This window comes from Phocoena sinus, chromosome 15 (genome assembly GCF_008692025.1).
Source record: "Phocoena sinus isolate mPhoSin1 chromosome 15, mPhoSin1.pri, whole genome shotgun sequence".
In the NCBI taxonomy this organism is placed as follows: domain Eukaryota; kingdom Metazoa; phylum Chordata; class Mammalia; order Artiodactyla; family Phocoenidae; genus Phocoena; species Phocoena sinus.
The window spans coordinates 57009299-57029752 of NC_045777.1; the positions used below are offsets into that span (position 1 = coordinate 57009299).

At 48.6% G+C, this 20454-nt stretch overlaps 1 protein-coding gene across 1 annotated transcript in view; it reads left to right on the forward strand.

The window, feature by feature from the left end:
* The first annotated feature begins 5313 nt into the window (after window positions 1-5313).
* The window catches only part of ABAT (4-aminobutyrate aminotransferase), a 92161-nt gene continuing 77020 nt past the window's right edge, over window positions 5314-20454 (forward strand). Inside the window, exon 1 of the mRNA XM_032604487.1 lies at window positions 5314-5457. The gene's annotated coding sequence lies outside the window, so the exon portion shown is untranslated. The remainder of the gene's footprint in view (window positions 5458-20454) is intronic.

Sequence of the window (20454 nt, forward strand, 5' to 3'; positions counted from 1 at the left end):
TCCACCCCTACCCTCACCTCATTTACGAAACCAGCTCCCGGAGCTTCCCGGGTGGCACAGTGGTTGGGAGTCCGCCTGCCAGTGCAGGGGACACGGGTTCGAGCCCTGGTCCGGGAAGATCCCACATGCCGCGGAGCAAGTAAACCCATGCGCCACAGCTACTGAAGCCTGCACGCCTAGAGCCCGTGCTCTGCAACGAGAGAAACCACTGCAGTGAGAAACCCGCGCACTGCAATGAAGACCCAACGCAGCCAAATACATACATACATACCTAAGAATTTCACACACAAAAAAAGAAACCAGCTCCCTCCTCAGGGAGTGAGCAAGGGTACACGTTCCTTGCGGGTATTTTGCTCCCTTGTGCTGCAGTCCCAGCAAAGCCTGGCCTGAATTTCTCGTCTGACCTCTTATCAATTTCTATTGATTAAAGAGTCCAAGGACCCGAGTCAGTACCGAGGGGAGGATGAGGGGGAGAAATGACTTCGGAATTGCTGGCCCTGCGGGAAGTTTGTTCTCACTTTGGGCTTTCTCCTCCTCATTAGGGAGTTGTCAGGGCCAGGTATTAATAGAGTGCCTACTGCATGCCAGGTACTGTCCTCAAAGACCTCAGGGAAGACCTAAATGCTTAGCTATTTTCTCCAGCAGTGGAGGTTAGGGGGGAGCCACACCCCTCCATCTGACCCCCAGACATGCCCTTGTATGTATCCGCCAAGAAGAATTGGGATGAATAGGAGGACGTCTCCAGCCACAGGAGGAAGGGACCTCGTACACAATACGTTCCTTCCATATTCTGGGAACGACATAAACATCACCTAGTACTAGGTTTCTCAGCTTGGGCACTGTTGACATTTGAGCACGATGATTGTTCTCAGGGGCTGCCTTGTGCATTTCCTGCCTCAGGGAAGCTCTGCAGGGCATGGGGCGGTGGGGGGCTCTAGGGAATGATACAGTCCCCCTGATGTTTCAGCGTGTCCGGAGCTACCAGGGTAACTGCACTGTCATGTCTCTTTCGGGCTGGCTTTGAGGGGCCCAGACATCGCAAAGGCAGCAGAATAAAGCATGTCTGTGACATAGCAGATGTGGCAACTCCTTCTGTTGGTTGTGGCACACCTCCCCACGCTGTCCCCGTTTTACCTGTCCTTCAGGTAAGGAAAGTTGCAGGCAGCCCTGGGTCTTCCAGGAGCCCAGCGCAAGGAACAAAATGCATGGGAATCAGTGCAAGGAAATCCCATCCAGGCTTGCATTCAGGCGTCCACTTATGTCCCAGCCTTCCAGGCGACCTCTGGCCATCATGGCCGACGTACCTGCTCCCACCCTGGGAACATCATCCTTTGTTTGCTTCTAAGAGTTTTATAGTTTTAAGATGTATTTAGGTCTTTGATCCATTATGAGTTAATTTTTTATATGGTGTGAAGTAAAGGTCCAACTTCATTCTTTTACATGTGGATCTTGTGGTAGATACTTTAATTACCCAGTTTACAGATGAAAACACAGAGGCTGAGAAGGGGTAAATGATTTGTCCAGTGTCACATGGCCACTGGAAGGTGAAACTGGAAATCAATATCAAGTCCCAAACTGGTCCCCTTTCCCTTATACCCAAATGCCCTCTATGACACCCCTTTATTAGTTTGTGAGCAGGGAGTATGGAAAGCACAGACCTCAGAAATAAGGCACACATTTTAATCTGTCTCTGGGCAAGTTCATCCTCATCTCTGAGCCTCAGTTTCGTTTTCTATACAGTGAGTTGCTGATTGCTGAGGGTCTTTCCTGCTCAGAGCCCCAAGAGCCTCAGGCTCCATTGTCCTCATTTCTCCTCTCAGGAGGTGCAGTGGGAACCCTCACAGGCAGAGCTGCCTTTCTGGCAGGAGTTCCCATCCTGGGCCTCAGCCAGCCTCTGGAAGACATTCTCAGCATCCCCTGGAAGACACCTGCAGCCCCATAGGAAAGCCTCAGAGCTGAGGAAAATGCAAGCAAAAAAAAATGCTAATGTGAGCAGGGCTTTCTCTACCTGCTGACAGTTTTCTTCATAAGTGTTACAATGAAGCTATTTGAGAACCAACTTGCAAAGCCCCTCGCTCTGAATATCCCTCTCACACCCTCCCTGAACCAGAAACAATGCAGCACCTCCTTGGATGCCCAGCACCAGGGCCTAACCCACAGTGGATGCTTCGTACACAGACGCATGAATGAATGAACAGATGAAGATGACTCCACACACTTTGTGTCCCCTGACTGCCTTAGACCAGGGCCTGGCAAACTTTTCTAAAAACGCCAGATGGTGAATATGTTTGGCTTTGCAGGCTGTGTGGTCTCTGTCGCCAGTAGTCCTCAGCTCTGCTGTGGTAGCACAAAGACAGCCACGGACATGCAGAAGTGGGTGGGAATGGCTGTGTTCCAGTAAAACTTTAGGCACAACGAAATTTGAATTTTACACAATTTTCTTGAGATACAAAATATTCTTCTTCTTTTGACTTTTTTCTACCATTAAAAATGTAAAACCTATTTTATATCCTAGCTTGCAGGTCATATAAACAGATGGTGGGTTGCATTTGACTTAGACTTTTGTTTTTCATTTTAAATATTTTTTTCTCAGTACAGAAGCAATATATATTCTTTATAGAATAATTAGAAATTAGTGACATGCAGATAAAGTAAAATTATAATCATCCACAATTTCAACATAAAGAGGGAACTACTTCTGGGCATTTATTTTTTCAGCCTGTCTATCTATCTATCTATCTATCTATCATCTATCTATCTTCTATCATCTATATTGGTGCTGTCCAGTGTGATAGCCACTAGCCATGTGTGACTATTTAACTTAAAACTAAGATTAGGGAATTCCCGGGCGGTCCAGTGGTTAGGATGCATGCTTTCACTGCCGAGGGCCCAGGTTTGATCCCTCGTTGGGGAAACTAAGATCCCACCAGTCGTGCGGTACAGCCTAAATTAATAAATAATAAAATTAGATAATATTTTAAAATTCAGTTTCTCATTCGACTAGTGACATGTCAAGTGTTCCATACCTACCTATGGCTGGTGGCTACCATATTGAACAGCACAGATAAGAACATTTCCACCATCACAGAAAGTTCTATTGGATAGCACTGATTTATCTGTGCTATAGATTTATATAAATCTATTTATATAAATTTACCAAAAATAGAACAACACCAAATAAACTTTTTAGGTGAATATCTTTTAGTCACTTAATATTTTGAGTCAACCATTCAACATCCAATACTATGTTTTATTCAATTCCATACCATTCAATATTCAACACCTATGCTTTATTGGAGGCATTCAGTATCATGTAACAGATGTCCCCTCTGAGTCCCTGTTGTACATTTAAGTTGTTTCCAGTTTTTTGCTACAAGAAACAAAGTGACAGTAAATCACTTTATCACTAAACTTATGCATCATTCATTGTTTTAGGATAAATTCATAGAGGTTTAACTGCTAGTTCAAAGGGTAAGCTCATTTTTAAGATTTTTTTAAATAGGAGTACTCAGTTTCTTTCCAGAAAGGCTTTGAACATTGATACTCCCAACAGCAATTTATGAAATTGTCCACTACCTTGAAACCTCCACAAATAATTGTAATTATAATAAAAACGAGGCCATTTTTGTAGATGAAATTTTCCATCTCTTTAATTTGCCTTTCTTTGACAAACTTTATTTCCTCCCATATTTACTGATCATTTTATTTCTTTGAGTGTGTCTTGGGCAATAAAAGGGATTACCTGTATGGCTTAGGTTTTAAGGAAAAATTGCTCAATTTATACCCCAGGCCTCATAAAGTTCTGGAAGGTGACAGGATTAACATACCAAAGAGACTGGCAAAGCTCAGTTTTAGTAGAACTGTGGATCAATTATATTTTGTCTATTCCTTTGTATTACTCTTATTATTTCTTTTGGTTCCTACAGTCACAGACCACACTAGGGGGCAGCTGGTTTGTTTGTTTTTTTAAAAAATATTTATTTCTTTGGTTGCATGAGGTCTTAGTTGTGGCAGGTGGGCTCCTTAGTTGAAGTATGCATGTGGAATCTAGTTCCCTGACTAGGTATCGAACCCAGGCCCCTCGCATTAGGAGCGTGGAGTCTTATCCACTGCACCACCAGGGAAGTCCCTGTTTGGCGGTTTTAAAATGTATTTGTTTGCTTTATATTTATCTTAATTCCTAGGACTATAGTCCTGCTCACCTAATCAGAGATAGGGCAGCCTGGATTCATGGAAGGCAGGAAGGAAGGACCTCAGGGTTTTGCAAGATTCCAGCAGACTAAGGAAATAGTTACCTGATCATGCTGAGTGGGAAAACCCAAGCTGTATTCTTCCTTGGCCTTTTAAGTTCTGGAATCCCCATTCATCCATTCATTATGAGCACTTGGTCATCTCATGTTGTTCTGATGGGTAGTTTCTTGTGTTTTGATTTTACCATTGAATGAACGCATCCTCTTTCTAAATACCTTTAGAAAGCTACCGGGCTATCAGTCATTCACACTTTAGTATTAACTAGTTTTCATACAGCATTTTAATTTTTATAAAAGCACCTTTATCACATCTACCACCTCTCTTATGCCCATGAAGGAGGTACTATCACAGCTGTCTCCACTTACTATTGAGGAAATTGAGTATCAGGGAGGCGGAGTGACCTGCCCTAGATCGTGCAGAATGAACCATGGACTCCTAGTTCAGTGATCTTTGCATTGCCCCCACGATGCACTAGCTATTCGTCTTCGGGAGTTGATGGGCTAGGAGGTGTTAAGTGAATGACAGCTCTTAGGGCAGAGAATGAGAGGGCCCTGAGCACCTGCAAGGGTCGGGGGGGAGTACGTGAGGGGGGTGGGGTGGGGGGTACGTGTAGGCGGGGGAGGGCCCGATGCTCTTTCCCCTCCCTTTCATACGGAGCCTTGTCTGACTCCGAATCTAGGTTTCCAGAGCTCGGAATCCGGGCCGCAGGCTGCAGATGGGGCAGCTACACTAGCCCGCAGCCGCGAGGGTCCAGAAAATTGTCAGGGGGTAATTAAAGTCTAGGTGAAATCAAACTATAGAGCCACCCCGCTTTTAGAGACGGGCTCCCCACCCCCGCATCAGATAGGCTTGGTGGGGGCTCCTCGCGGCAGCCGCCACAGCCCGGACCCTCGTTCCCGGCCCTCGCAGTCCCTCCTCCAGGCCCCCAGTTCTTCCGCCCCCGGAGGCCGGACTGTGATCCCGTCCCTCCTTCCCCCTCCCTCCCGGGGGCGGTGGCCCGTGGCGGACGCGCTGATTGGCGGCGGTGCGAGCGAGGGCCGGAACCGGCAGCGCTGATTGGCCAGAGCCTCTCGGCGGAGCCACGGAGCCCGGCGAGTCGCTGGGGGAAGCTGGGCAGAGACCGGGAGGAACCGGAGCTCAGGGCGCGGATCCCTCAAGTCGGTGCCTGGCAGGTCGGAGCCCGAACGTTGGAGCAGGGGCCTGGAGGTAAGGACCTGGCGCCGGGTCGCGTGAGACGAGCCCTTCCGCGGGAGCTGAGACGGAATCCTTCGGCCCTGCCCCAGGGAGCAAAAACGGGGCATCTTCTCACAGAGACGGAGCCCTCATCTTCCCGAGACGCGGGTCCCCCGCCCCCCGCCCGAAAAGAGAGGGTCTCTCACCTCCCAGAGAGCAAAATAGTTTCCTTTTCCCTTCAGAAATGGGCCTTTCCTTCCTGGCCCCCGGCTCTAGAGATAGGATTCCTCTTCCTACTTTACCCCTTGGAATGGAACGTGCCCCCTCAAAGTGGGTTCCAGCCTCCCCAGGTATCTAGGGCCCCTTGATCTCTTTGGAGACCCATGCCCCTTCCCCTTCCCTAAAAAACTAAGTTTGGATTCTTCTCCCCACCCAGCCTTCTCAGCTCATAGATAACGGTGTGTTTCCTCCAGGAGGGGAAATAAGCCCCTCCCTAAGAGAAGGATATCCCTCTCCAGAGATTCTGCATGTCACCCTCAAACGCGATACAGACCTCCCTGGGCCCCCCAACTCAGAAACTGGACTCTGTGATTTGCCTTCAGAGGTGGATGATTACCTACCTCCTCCCACCCCCCCATCCGTAAGAGAGAGACGATGGTTGGTTGCCTCAGACACCTCCACACTGAAGGCATTTGGGGAATTTCCCCTCTTTCTCCAGTCAAGATGTAACAGAAGGGGTTTTCACACTCAGAAACAGGGCCAGGGTCTGGTCACCAGTCTGGACCAGTCACCTACCTCAATCCACCCCTCTGTAACCCTTTTACACAAACCCCATCCCACTAACACCCCCCCCCCCCGCCCCCATCCACCACTCCCAGTCCCATCCTTCCCACCTAATTCCATCTTACCTTTCCTCACCCACCCTGGCCAGAGGTAAGGCCAGAGGATGAGGTTTAGTAAGACTGAAACTCTTAAAGCTGGGATCCTGAGCCTAGAGATCATTCCAGGAGCCTCCAAACTGCCAACAGAGATGGGCTCTGAGGCAGCAGGACCAGCAGGGACCACCCCCTGCCAACACACACACACACACACACACACACACACACACACACACACACACACACACACACACAAAGGACTGTGTTCAGAATATCCTCCCCTGAGGCAGGCCAACCCCTCTTCTAGAGAAGAGGGTGTCAGTGCAGACAGAAGGGCCCCAATTTGCTCCCTGGGGCTGCCCCTCCCCCAGCTCCTGTGGGCATTGCCTGGTGGAATTCCCTAGGCCCTTGGCCAGGGGAGATGTTGCAGGAACCATCCGTTGGGCTGGCTTCAGTGAAGCCGGACTAAGGGACAGGATGTTGGTGACCTGAGCGGGGCTGGGCACCGCTGTAATCTGGCAGGCCAGGATGGGGGCGGGAGGCAGGGGAGAGAAAGGCAAGGAGCTTTGCTTTGCTCTTTGGAGTTCACCCTAGAGGTGGAGTAGGAGAAGCGTGTGTCCTGGACGCCCAAAGAGGTCAGCCCTGGAGAGAGAAAAATGGCCCAGTTGGGAGTCCTTAGACCTCCCAGGGACTCCAGATCAAAGATCTTGCGCCTTCATTTGACAGTTGAGCAAAGAGAGGCACAAGGAGGGGAAGAGACTTGCTCAAGGTCACCTAGCCAGTGGGTAGCGAAGCTGGTCACAGCCTCTCCGGGACTCCTGGGCTGCCGGGGTCCTGGACACTACCTCTTGTCCTCATATTTAGAACCGGGACTTCTGGGCACTGTGGTCCCCACTTACCAGAGGTGGTACAGAGGCTCTGCCAATGTCACGCAGCTAGGAGCAGACAGAGCTGGAACCCAGCACCGTCCCCCAACAAGCCACCTTGTAGATCCATTCCCAGGGCCTTGCACTTCACCACTCAGCCCTTGGGATCTTTTTATTGAGCCCACTGCCAAATCTAGGCTTGCCAGAATACAAATGGACTCAGGATAGCAAATGAGATCAGTTGCAATAGTCTGGAGCCGATGCTGCTGCAGGAATATCTGTTGCAGGTGAGGCTTGCTCCAGGCGCTTTGGGCAGAGCTCCCCCCCAGAACTGGAAGTCACGGCCCCTCCCTCCAGGGCCCCCCCACCTCGATCCCTGCCTTTTCCCTCCGACCCCGAGTTCCCTGCCGCAATGTCCCACCCCAGCTTAGAGCCTGCTCCTTTTCCTGAGGCATTGGGTGCCCACCAGCCCACTGGGTCAACAGCAACCAGGTCCCTACAAATGGGAGGGTCTTGAGGCAGAAACTCCCCCTGCCTCCAGCTAAGGGGTTGGCTGTTGTGCTCCAATTTAGAGCAGGGTTCCAAGTCCAAGGTGCCAAGGTGAAAGTTCAGAGTATGAGGGAGAACTGTAGTGCATGGGGGTGGAGAGATGGGTCTCTGAACCCCTCTTATCAGGGTCTAGAGCCCAAATCTGCTACTTAGTATGTTTCTTGGAGGAATTATTAAATTCTCTGTGACTCAGTTCCCTCAATGTCCTTATCGGGGTAAAATGAGTTAATCTTTGTAAAGTGCATGGCACAGGGCAAGTGGGTGGAAGCAGTGATTATGATTACAAGTCATAAAACCTCTAAACCTGGGTAGGGGGGTTGTGCTTTTAGGTAAAACTTATGACTTGCAGTGTAGATAATCTGTCAAGGGTAAAGGCAGTGAACAGTCGGCCCCTGTTTGGAGACAACGGTGATGTCTTCCCAGAGAGACCGTACAGTATTTGGAACGCACCGCAGACCCTAAAGTCAGATGGAGCCGGGAGTCTACTCCCATTACTGCTGACAGGGGACCTTGGACAGGTCATCCACCTCTCTGAGCCTCAGTTTCCTTATCTTTGAATTGGGTTTGTTGGGGGGTAGACATCAGATAAGAGAGAGGTCTAGAGCAGGGTTTCTTATCCTCAGCAGTGTTGCCATTTGGGGCCGGATCATTCTTTGTTGCGGGGGGCAGGGGGCTGTCCTGTGCACTGTAGGATGTCTAGCAGCATCCCTACCCTCTACCCAGTAAAGCCACTTGCAACCATTTCCATTTATGACAACTAAAATCATCTCCAAGCATTGTCAGATGTCCTCTGGAGGGGGGCGGCAAAATCCTCCCCCCTTGAGAACTGCTGATCTAATACAGGTGCCCCACTCATAGTGGATGATTGACATAAGAGAGCATCCTTCTTGTTCAGGTTCCTCGTTCTGGTTTGTGCATCATGGAAGCTGTGTGTTCAACTGCTGAGCCTCCCGATATTGAGGGCAGTATTAACCCCTCATGCTTCAACAGCAAAGTCTGGAGCACCTCCATGTATATTACTGTAGGTTTCCCATTTTACAGGTGAGCAAACGGAGGCCCACAGAAGTTAAAGGACTCTTCTAAAGGCATTACCCCCTTCCCTGCTAGAAGTCGAAGAAACGTCCATGCAAGAAACAGTTCTAGAAATCACTTAGTTCTGGGGCCTTCTCAGATCCTTTGGCAGTCTCTTTCAGAATTTAAACTGCGTGCCCTTGGGCCCGGCCATCCCACTTCTAAGAATCTCCTGTAGAAATGCTCACACAAGCACACAGTAGAATGCAGGAATGTTCGCCTAAGGCCTTAGCAATCCAAGATGGGAAGGGGTTCCATTACATGGGAATATAAGCCGTCCTTTTAGAAGAATGGGGGAGAGCTACATTCCTGACCTGGAAAGACCTCCAAGACATGATTTAGTGAAAACACTAAAGTTACAGCATCAGTATATACAGTATTTTAGTAAGTATATGTAAATACATATAGGGAAGCAAGGAGCATGAAATGGGCCTGTGTGTCTGTATATACTTATACATATATATATGTAAATGAATCTATCCAGGGGGAAGGAGAAGAAAAGGAATCCTCTAGCCAGCTTCCTGTGCATTACAGATGAGCCAAGCACAGTCCCCAGAGGTTGAGGCTTGCTCAGGGTCCCTCAGCCAGGAAGGATGGCGGGGGGACTGTAGCCCAAGTTCTACAGCCCAGGCTTGGGCTCTTTCAGCTGCCTGGCCCCCAGGTCAGTGTGGTGGGCGGGCTCTGAGGACTGGACATTCCTGCACACCCTGGTCCCTCTCTCCTGGGAAGTGGTCAGGCCAGAAGCTGCCAGTGGCTGAAACTCAGGCCTTTGAGCTTCCTAAGAGTTCTGGGGCCAGGAGACAGGAATCTGAGGCCTCACGTCCACAGGCCGAGCCTCTGCCCTGGCCACAGTGGATTCTTTCTACCAGCATCCCAATGGGTCTTGAGGTCACACTGACCAGAGGGAGGGAGGGAGGGAGGGAGGAAGGAAGGAAGGGAGGGAGGGAGGGAGGGAGGGAGGGAGGAAGGAAGGAAGGAAGGAAGGAAGGAAGGAAGGAAGGAAGCAAGGAAGGAAGAGGGAGGGAGGGAGGCAATGGTAGAACCTACCTCTGGGTTACTCTGAGGATTAGCTGAAACCCTGTTCAAACACCTGGTACCTGGTCCCCCTTAAGTAATGTGAGCGCTGACTCTCTCCACCTCTGTCTGCTTGCCAGCCCCCCTTGCCAGGATGCAGGGGAAAAAAGCCTCGTGGGAGCCTGAGGGCTTCAAGAACGCCCAGGCTGAGTCATCAACCCCCCTCCCTCCACTGCATCCCTGCAGAAAGTCCAGGAGGGGTTTCTAAAGGTGTCTGCACTCCTCCCTCTCCCTTGTGTCTGACTAGCCCAGGCGTCTCAGGCATTAAATTGTCTTACCCATCCCCGGAATGGCCTAGCGTGATATGGCCTCTAGTCACACATTCTTTCCATAGTGGGCTCGACTCCCCAAGGGCAAATTGCCCTCCTTCTTCAAAAGCTCTCTCCCTGACCCTCCCTGGCCCCAGCCTGGAGATCGATTTTTCCTCGGAATCCCAGCACTTACATCTGAGGCCTCCTTGGGTCCATGACTGTTTGCTGGCTTTTCTCCCCTTCTGTATCCCTGAGGAGTAGAGATCATACAGTCAGGTCTCATTCCCTCCTGTCCCAAGTGCAGAGCACCTTTCCTGGCACACAGTAGAGACTGGACGAGCATTTATTGTGCAATACATATAGCATAAAATTTGCCATTCTAATCATTTTAAAGTGTACACTTCAGTGACGTTAAGTACATCCACAGTGCTGCGCATCTCTCACCACTCTCTAGTTCCAGAACTCCTTTATCACCTCGAAAGGAACCCTTGTCACTCTCCCTTCCCCCAGCCCCTGGCAACCACTAATCTCTTTTTTGATTCAATAGATTTGTCTATTCTGAATATTTCATATAAATGGCATCATCCAATATGTGGCCTGTTGGGTCTGGCTTCTCCACGTTGTAGCATGTATCAGTACTTCGTTCCTTTTTATGGCTAAATAAGATTCTATCGCATGGATATACCACAGTTTGTTTATCCATCTGTCAGTTGATGGACATTTGGGTTTCCAACTTTTGACAGTTGTAAATGCTGCAGCTCTGGGCATGTATGTACAACTTTTGGTTCACAGATCTGTTTTCAATTCTTTGGGAAGTGGAACTGCTGGGTCGTATAGTAATTTTTTGCTTAACCTTTTGAGGAAATGCCGGACTACACCATTTTACATTCCCACCAGCAATGTGTGAGGGTTCCAATTTTTCCACAATTTTATCAACACGTTATTTTCTGATTACTGTTATTACAATGTATTATTGTCATCCTAGTGGATGTGAAGTGGTGTCTCATTGTGGTTTTGATTTGCGTTTCTCTAATGATTAGTGATGCTGAGCATCTTTTCATGTGCTGGTTGGCCATTTGTGTATCTTCTTTGGAGAAAGGTTCATTCAAGTCCTTTGCCCATTTTTGAATTGGGTCGTTTGTCTTTTTGTTGCTGTTGTAAGACTTCTTTATATACCTAAGTATGTCTTTGTGTTGCCATTTCCTCTTGCATTTAAACATTTGCTCAGCTCCTGGGGGTCAGGCACTGACTGACTGGGGGTCACGGGATGTCAAGGTGACTACAATATAGTTTCTGCCCACAAGGGGCTCCCAGTTTATTTATATATTTTTATTGGAGTATAGTTACTTTGTGTTAGTTTCTACTGTACAGCAAAGTGAATCAGCTATACATATACATATATCCCCTCTTTTTGGGATTTCCTTCCCGTTTAGGTCACAAGGGGCTCCCAGTTTAGAGCAAAGTTTCTTGACAGCACTAGTGCCATTGCTGGGGTGCGTTTGGGGGTGCTGTCCCTGCACTATAGGATGTTTAACAGCATTTCTGGGTTTTACTCCACTCGGTGACAGTAGCATACTTCCCCCCAAGTTGTCACAACCAAAAATGTCTCCAGACATTGCCAAATGTCCCCTGGGGGGCCACTTGTCCCCTGGCTGAGAATCATTGGTTTAGAGGCTTAGACAGTTGTGTGTATCTACAACTTCAGTCATATCTCTTGTGCCTAACAGGGTACATAGTGGGCATTCAGGACTTATTTGTTGGATGTTGGATGGGGGGATGGATGGATGGATGGATGGATGAAATAATGAATGCAATTTACAGGGTTTGGACATGTGCCTGAAACTCTAATTTGTGAAACAAAACACTCTTCTTCCGACTGGAATATTCTACCCCTTTCTGCCTAGCGCAATGGTACTCACACTTGAGCATCAGAACCCCCTGGAGGGTGTGTTAAAACAAAGATTGATGGGCCCCACCACCAGAATTATGTTGAATCACCGGCCCCGCAGAATGCCCCCAACCCAGTTTCCATGTCCCTTGGGAACCCTGCACCAGACTTCTCCCACCTCTACCAGCCTGTCCATCCTCAGAGGTCTCACAGTCTTAACTACCAGCACCTCCCACTTGGGTGCTAACATTTATTGCTTTGGACTGTCAGCAACACGCTGGACATCTGTCGCTCAGCCACGGCATTGAGAATTCCTTCAAAGCCGGAACCCACCATGTCCTAGCACCCCTACAACCCTGCTACCCAAGTGTGGTCCAGTGCCCAGCAGCATGACATCACTGGGGAACTGGTTAGAAATTCAGGCTCTTGGGACCCCCTCAGGCCTACAAAATGCAGTCTACATTTTAACACTATCCTGGGGGGATGGGGGGTTCATGTGCACATTCAGGTAGTTTGGGAAGCCTGTCCTAGGCCGTCTCTATAACCCTCACAACTCAGAGCTAATCCCTTGCAACTTTGCTGATGTGTTATATTGACAGCATCTGTTACACTGTACATGTTGTCTGGGCTGGAACATCATTAGCGCGTTACTGGCCATTCATCTCTTTGCCTGATGTATTTTATCTCTTGGAATGGCTAAACTGACCTTGCTTTACCCACTGGAAAACCGGAGGGGCAGCGTCTCGCTCAAGATCAAATGAAGACCGTGAGGCAGAACAGAGAGATGGCCATCCATTCCTTAGAGGGGAGCAGTTGAAGCACCATGGTGGTGACACATGAAAATATGGGGTGGGAGGGTAGCATTCTGAGGCTACTAGGTTTGCTTTTCAAACGTGGAGAGCTGGGAGATGATTCAAAAGTAGGCCAGAAACAGGAGCTGAAGTGCTATCTTGCCATTTATTCAACAAGTATTTATTGAGTACTTCGTAGATGCAGACATCGGCATCACGTGTGTGGTATTAACAAGGAATACAAGGTCTCCCTCTTAGTGGCTTCTGTCTAGGTGGGCAGTCTAGCCATCTGCATTCATTCATTCCTGTGAGTGTGCCCATTTATTGCACAACTTCCGTGTGTCCTGACAGAACTAGTGGTGTGTGTGTGCGTGTGTGTGCACGGTGAGGAAGAGATGAACACCCAGCTACTACACCAGAGGATCTTCTAGGCTAGCTGTCAGGGGACAGGCCTATAAACAACCATTCAGAAAGATGAGTGCCAGGTGTGTGTGTGGGAGCGGATAGTGGTCAGAGCTCAGAGAAGGAAGAGGTTCCCTGTCCCTGGGGATGCTGGGAAGGAAATTTCAGGAGGAAAAATCAGAAAAGCCAGGAAAGATATTCTCAACTGATAGAACATGAACAGGGGCTCAGAGACTTCATGGAAAACTGTTAAAAGAAAATCTTCAGGAAAAAGGTGCGGGGTGGGGGGGGGAATAAAATCATGGTTCCAAATACAGATGCAAAAACAAACACTTGTCAGTGATTTTATTAAGCTCATTCAATGAGAGAACCAAGCAGATGTTGGAACTGGTTCAAAGGAAAAGTCAAATAAAGCACAGTTGTCTACAGAGTCAAGGAATGCTTAAATGCATTACAAACGGAGACAAAATAAAATGGTTGGACAAGACAGAATTGGCTTCTCTATCAGATTCCTACAACTTACAAAGAGTTGAAAAAAATATCTCGAAGATAATGAATAGGGCTAGAATCAGCTATCTTAAAAGTTTGTGTTGTATGTAAACAATGCATAGTTTTCCATTGAGATGCAATTTTTTTTTCTATAAAACCAATGTTCAGAGGATGGGGGAGGCATATGGCGGAGCCCACCCAGGGTGGATGGGCAAGGAGAGGGAAGCTGCAGGGGGGCCAGATCATGGACAGCCTGGTGACCCTAGATAATGAGTTCAGACTTGACCTAGAGACCCCTGGGGAACCTGGAAGAGTTTTAAACAAGGAGGTGACCTGATTTGATTAGCACTTGAGCAATATCCTTCTGGAAGATTCGTGGAGAGTGGACTGGTTGTAGAAGGAGCAGACAGAGAAGCCTGTTAAAAGATGAGATGGTGGGGGCTTCACGCAGAGTAGGGCTCGGCAAATATTTTCTTTAAAGGGCTGGTAGTAAATATTTGAGGCTTTGTGGGCCACACAGTTACGATCGCAACTGCTCAAACTGTACCGTGAAATGTAAATGAATGGACGAAACTGTGTGCTAATGAAACTTTATCTACAAAAACAGGCTGGGGGGGCCAGATGCCCCCCCAACCACAGTTTGTCAACCCCTCATCTAGAGCAACGTCGGAGAGGCTAGAGCTGTCCATGGTTTTGACAGGCCTCCTGTATCCCTTCCTCGAGATGTTTAGAGTCCATTGGCAGCTATTGGTGGGAGTCAGGGACACTGCTCCCCTCCCTTTGAATGTGGGTTCCCTGAGGGAATCAGACAATCCCTGGGGTGGATCACTGGCCTTCTAGCAAAAGCTTTCAGGACCTCGAAGCTCCTTCAGGGCAAGATTAGCCAAACAGCCTCTTAAAGCAGCCAAAAGAGCAAGCCATCACCTCAGCAGGGCTTTCCTGCGTTAAGATCAGAGTCTGCCTCCCCTCTTTGCCCAGAGCTGTAAATAGCTCTCTGCTGGCTTTGCAAGTGCCATTCTGGGGACAGGCTGGAAATGAGCACACCAAGGAGCATTTGTGCAAATTACTGCCTGCATGCGAATTTGCATGCTTGGCATCCTGCCCCAGCCCTAAGTGCACAGTCCTCCCAGGGGCTGAAAGCAAGACTCAAAGAAGAGCCACACACAGAAGAGCATGGACGTTCTGACCTGGGGACAGCGTCCAGGAGCGATCCAGGGTTGGGCTGCCAGGGTAATGATAAGCTAGAGGGACAAGAGGAAACATTCAGAGGACCCTGGACGGAGTTTCAACTCAGGCTCTGCCCATCCGAATGCAATGACCCATAAACAGTGGCAACTCATATTTGCTGAGAATTTGGTGGGTGCTAGGGCTATTCTGAGGGTTTTATGTGTATTTTGTTCGTCCCATTGCTCACAACAACCTAAGGAGGAAAGACTGATCAGGTTACAGAGGTAGGAAATGGAGGCTCAGAATGGATGACTGACTCCCGGGCTCTCATAGTAAAAGCAGCAAGTCTAGAGAGAAACCCAGGCTTACAGACCCCGACCCCTGCTGTCTAACACTAAGCCACACGGATGCCTCTGGGTATGCCCACTGCTCTTGCTGGCCTCAGTTTACTCATCCATCAATAGGAATAATAATGTTTTATCCCTTGATGATCACAGCAGAGTTTGGGAGGACCAGCTGCCACAGCAAATGAGAAAGCATGGTTCGAAAGTCAAAAATGCTGAATAAAGCTGGTGGTGGGTGGAGAAAGCCCAAAGCACTTCCAGCAGCAGCCACCCACCAGCAACTCGGATCATTTGCGTAATTGATAGATTCGACCCTGTGCAACCCCTCAATGTCCTGCTATGGGCTTGGGGGGGGGTCTGTTTCTTAGACCCTCCTATGGGGGTCAAGGAAGAAGTCCTGTATTTGGAAAGCAGCTGTGTTGCTGGCCCCCTGAGTGCCCTGGAGGTTGTGACTTCTGGGTCTCAGTTTGTTCATCTGTAAAATGGCAACAATACTGCCCTTTGAAACAGCGTATTGGTGGTTATTAGATTGGATGATAAGGGTGAGTGGTTGAATGCTTTCTACCTGCCAGGCACGGGGCTCTATTTGGATTATCTCATTTAATGCTCTCAGTAATTCAGATGGGGTTGACCTTTCTGTGGACACGGAAACAGAATCAGAGAGTTTTAAGTTTCTTGGCCAAGTTCGCAGAGGTAGGAAGGGCCAGAAACTGGACATGTGAGACATAATTCAGTCCATAGCAAGACTACTATAAATTGTGTTGCCATGAACATTCTAGAACAAAGTGTTTTAGACTCCACCAGCAGTGTGTATGAGGGTTCCACTTCCTCCATACCCTTTCCAGCTCCAGCGCCTCGACTTGCTATTATACTTTAGCCATTCCAGGGGTAGTTGGAGTAGTTGTGGGGTTTTTTTGTTTGTTTGTTTTATTTTTGGCTTCATTGGGTCTTCGTTGCTGCGCACGGGCTTTCTCTAGTTGCGGCGAGCGGGGGCTACTCTTCGTTGCAGTGCGCAGGCTTCTCATGGCGGTGGCTTCTCTTATTGCGTGCAGAGCACGGGTTCTACGCACGTGGGCTCAGTAGTTGTGGCTCGCGGGCTCTAGAACACAGGCTCAGTAGTTGTGGAGCATGGGCTTAGTTGCTTCGCAACATGTGGGATCTTCCCGGACCAGGGCTCGAACCCGTGTCCCCTGCTAACCACTGTGCCACCAGGGAAGCCCTCTTGTCTATTTTCTTTTTCTTATAGCTTTGGACTTGTCCATTTTCTTTTTCTTATAGCTTTGTAGGAGTTATTTAATCATGCTGAATAGTGATCCCTTTGCCAGTTATATGTTATGTATCTTCTACTCTGTGGTGTGACTTTAGTTTTCAATGGTGACTTTCGGTTATTGGAATTTTTAATTTTTACATATTTCATATTCATCTTTTTAATGGTTGAGGCTTTTTGTGTTATATTTAAGAAATTTAAAGTCATTCATATTGCCCCCTCTATTTTCTAGTAGCTTTCACATTTTACGTTTCATATTTATCTCTATAGTCTGCCTGGGGTTGACTTTTACGTATCGAATGAGGCAGGATCATGATAAATTTTTCTTTCCATATGGATAATCCCATTGACCCAATATCACTGACTCTTTATAGGAAATCAAGCATTCATATAAGTGTAAGTCTGTTTTTCTGTTCTCTATTTCATTTGTGAAGTGTGTTTCTTTGCCCCACACCACATTGTCTTAACCACTGTAGCCTTAGAATATGATGGAACATTCCAGATTGCCTCTAAAGAGGCTGAACCAGTCAACACTTTTACTAACAATTCAATAACGGTATAATTTATGGATGTATGATCCTAAGCATAGGCACAGCTTAAAGAAGTTTACAGTTTTATAAGTGACCAGACATGACCCAAATAATTATACAACAGAGGTGTCCTGTAAATGGGGTGCCACAAAGAGGGAGGTATGTGGGGCTGAGTGTGCATGGAGTGGGCAGGGGCTTGGGGGAGGTTTGATCTGGTGGGAGAGAGATCAGGGAAGGCTTCCCAGAGGAGGTGTGTCATGAATCAAAATTGAGGGTTAGTAGGAAATAAGAAATCAGAAACAAGGGAAAAGCATTGGGGGCAGTGGGAACAGCAACTGCAAAGTCTCTGGCACAGAAACCTACACAGATGGACACTAGATCCAAGTGGCAGAACCTAGACAGAAGGGGAAGCTGCGGTGCGTGAAGATGGGAAAGGTCAGAGGATCCAGACCTCAAGGCTTTTGAAGCACATTCAAGAGCTGGTTTTTATACCAAGAACAACTACCCTAAGAAAAGAACAGGAATATTCCAGATGAAGGGCAGTTCCAAGCACCTTCTCAGTGCAGCTAGAGTTGCTTCTTTGCAGGAGAATCTGTGTGACAACCTCTGTAGTAACACATGGGTCCTATAGCCTCATCCCACAGTTCCTGGCACTGAGCGTGTGGGTTTTCCTGGAAGTGACAGTTTTTCCTTGCAGGCAGCCCGAGTGCTGCCGGCAGCGGCATCTGCCCAGCTCCATATCAGGTCTGGAACCCTTCTCTCCCCAGCCTGGAGAGTGTATCCTGCCCGCTGGGCATTTGTGGGATGCCAGGCCCTGCGCCATGGACTTGAGCCATTCCTCTTCATTCATCATCATCTCTACTCATCACCCCACAGATGAGAAAACAGCAGCTCAGAGAGCTCAAGTCACTTGCCTAAGACCACACAGCTTCCAAGGGGCAAACATGACAGTTTTCAGCTCTCTATGAATTTTATTTTCTAAACTTGAATGGTACTTTTTTTTCCTTTTCAAAATAGTGGGTGAGATTCTTCAGGAATTTCACCTGCAGAGTTCCAACACTGAGTCTGGATTTTAAAATATCCCCAGATCTGTGCCCTGAACTGAACTGATGAATACCCAGGCCTGAGACCCCTCATTCTGCCCTTGGCACTGCTTTTTCAATTTGGTAGCCAGCATGGGGTTTTGGTTCTTTCTGCACTGAGTAGAATAATTGAGAAGGTTTTAATATGTCAAGATATATGTCTGCTGGGGTTTTATAGAACTGGGGGAGGGGGAGAGAGCTATATCTACACCAGCACTTAAAATCTCATCAAATGGGTCCGTCCCTGTTTCAGGATGGGAAATCCAGACAGGGCCGACAAGATTGATGATGTTTTCATGAATCTGGGCATCTGTTGTGTTCCTTGTGGGTTTTCAAGGCAGGAATTTGCTGGCAAGAGAATGAAGAAGCCAGGAGCTTCAGAGAGGTCTCAGAGCCTGGAGAGATCGTATAGTTTTGGAACAAGGATTGGCTTTCCCCTCCACAGTGGGGTATGCTGGTGGGTGGGGGTGGGAACAGACTACGGATTTCCCTTATTCCCTCCCTTTGCAAGCCGCGCTCCCCGTATTGGCTGACACTTCTGTTTACTGAGCACCTTCTCTGCAGGGCAGTGTGCTGAGTGCTGCAATTACCCTCTCTTGGGACCCCATAACAACCCTGGGACGGGATTTCAGACCCATTTTACATATGAGGAGCTATTAACAAAACTTGCACCAACTCTCAGAAACTGACTGCGGGAGTTGGGATTTGAACTGAGTCGCCTGACCTGCTGCATTTGTCTGTCAGTGGTCAGGAATCCCCTTGGGGCAGACATAGTTTTGATTGGCATTTCTCTGTTAATTAGCGATGTTGAGCATCTTTTCATGTGCCTGTTTAAGAGTAGGGGATTTCCTGTGGGGCAGTTGTGGCCCCACAGGGGACCTTTGGCAAGGTCTGAAACCATTTTGAGTTGTCACAGCTGGTGGAGGGGATAGTACTGGCATTTAATAGGCAGAGGCCAGGGATGCTGTTAACATCCTGCAGTGCACAGGACAGCCCCCAACCCACATACAGCAAAAAATTGGCTGGCTCAAAAAGTCAATGGTGCTGAGGCTGGGAGACCCTGCTTGAGAGCACGCCTTTCCACCCCCTTTTGAAGGTTTTCTTGGGAAGTTTCTGTAAGGGGACGCCCCTCTCTCTGACACATTGTGCCTTGGGACTGGTTCTTACCGGGTCTCTGGGTGTTTCTTCTGCTAGGATGGCATGGCCTAGGCTCTGCCTTGGAGTCAGTAAAATGCTTTAGATAACATCCAAGAAGGAGGCGGCAGCTGACCTCGTGATGTTCAGCTCAAGATGGGTTTTTTTTTTTTTTTGGCTGTACGGTGCGGCTTGCGGGATCTTAGTTCTCAGACCAGGGATTGAACCCGGGCCTCCTCCTGCCGTGGAAGCACCAAGCCCTACCCACTGGACCGCCAGGGAATTCCCACAATTTTAAAACCCACCATTCTGGATCCAGGGCATTTCCAGTACTGCCAGTTCACCCCTGTGTTGATAGGGGGTTAAGAGAAAAATCCCCCCATGGGGGCCTGAAACTCAGGACACTTGCCATATTATATTCTTTTCCTTCTCGTGGGAACGCAGCACATGAATGCATTCGTGCCGAAGCTACTAAACACGTGTGCCCGGGGTCACCGCACGTGTCCGGGTGAGATCCTGCGTGTTTATCCTGGAGGATGAGCAGCTGTGCAAACTCTCGCCTTTTGTGTGGGGTTTTGCTACGTTGCCCAATTGAACAGTGGAAAACTTGAGCAAGTTAGTTAGCGTCTGTGCCTCTTCTGTAAAATGGGGTTAATAATCACATTTGATGAGGCATCAGACAGATTGCTTGTCTTCTCTGAGCCTTGTTTTTTCACTCTGTTAAATGGGAGGGTTGGGCAAGATCTCTGAGGTCTTTATCCAGCTCTGAAAGTTTTAAATTTGAGATGCCCAGTTGCCACTGCCACTTTGCTAAAAGAAGAGCTTCCGGTGGAATGGTGGACTTGGCCGTGACAGGTGCACCCCGAAGGCTGAGCCATCCCTGGAGTAACTTTAGAAAGCTGGTCTCGGCCCATGTCCGGTCAGGCACTCACGGGCAGAGAAGGAAAAGGAAACTCGGGGAGGCCACCTCATCCTGACAGAGTTCCAACTGGGGGCTCTCGGGGGCGAGTCCCCCAGAGCTCCATGCCCCCTTCTCCACACACACGCTGTGCATCCCCGACCTCCTTCCGGCTCCCCACGTATTTCCTTACATGAACACAAGGCCCAGTAGACGGTGTTCTGTGGGAGCCGCTGAGCCCGGGAGCCGAGCTGGTACCAGGAACACCGGCATCCAGCCTTGTCTGACCAGAGCCCATATCTCCGTGAGCTCTTTTTTCTGCATCTCTTCAGATCTGTGAAATGAAGAG